This window comes from Euphorbia lathyris, chromosome 10 (assembly GCF_963576675.1).
Source record: "Euphorbia lathyris chromosome 10, ddEupLath1.1, whole genome shotgun sequence".
Lineage (NCBI taxonomy): Eukaryota > Viridiplantae > Streptophyta > Magnoliopsida > Malpighiales > Euphorbiaceae > Euphorbia > Euphorbia lathyris.
Window position 1 is genome coordinate 2618304 of NC_088919.1, and position 796 is coordinate 2619099.

The 796-nt window shown below is 39.2% G+C and overlaps 1 non-coding gene across 1 annotated transcript; it reads right to left on the reverse strand.

Moving 5' to 3' along the window:
- Positions 1-486: 486 nt before the first annotated feature.
- Positions 487-593, reverse strand: LOC136210169 (small nucleolar RNA R71). The gene has a single exon (XR_010677879.1). It is a non-coding gene; the product is annotated as a small nucleolar RNA R71 (small nucleolar RNA).
- Between the last annotated feature and the right edge of the window lie 203 nt (positions 594-796).

The window sequence follows — 796 nt, forward strand, 5'->3', positions numbered from 1 at the left end:
CGTCGATTGATTAATTACATTCATCTCCTTTTCTCTTTGATCTTGTGTTGGTTAATTAGAGGCAATCTATTTTGGTTGCATCTCATAAGGGTTGATTCTATCTTAACCTCACTGTGTTATACTTCGTGCTTGGGATCTCAGAGAAGAATTGTGGGCGCTTCTTTAATAACGGTAGATTGTTCTTCAAAAGGTATTCCTTCTTATCCCTCTTTATATGAAATAACGATTAACGGATCCTATGGTTAAAAGGAAGTAGGCTAAAATTTTTATATTTCCGCTGCTATACCTTAGCCTAATTTCCAACACAACACGTTTCGCACTCATAGGAATGACAGTGAAGAGGTTATACGGCTCAAATTGTTTCCCTTTTCCTTGAAGGATAAGGCAAAGAATTGGTTGAAAAACCTACAACCAAGATCCATCACGAGCTGGGAGGAAATGGCAACCCTGTTCCTGATGAAATATTTTCCTCCCAGACAAGCAATCAAGTTGAGGAACGAGGTTTCACATTTTTTTCAAGAAGACGATGAATCCCTATCCGAAGCATGGGAAAGATACAAAGAACTGTTAAGAAGAGTACCAAATCATGGCATACCCATGTGGATGCAAGTTCAGAACTTCTATAATGGGGTGACCAACGTGTATAAGATACAAATTGAATCCGTTGCCAATGGAAATCCGGAGGAACTGGAACCTCAAGCATTATATGAGCTAATTGAAAGAGTGGTCAATACCAGTTATAATTGGCACTCGGTGAGAGGTTATGGAAAGAGAGTCACAAATGACTCAAACAGCG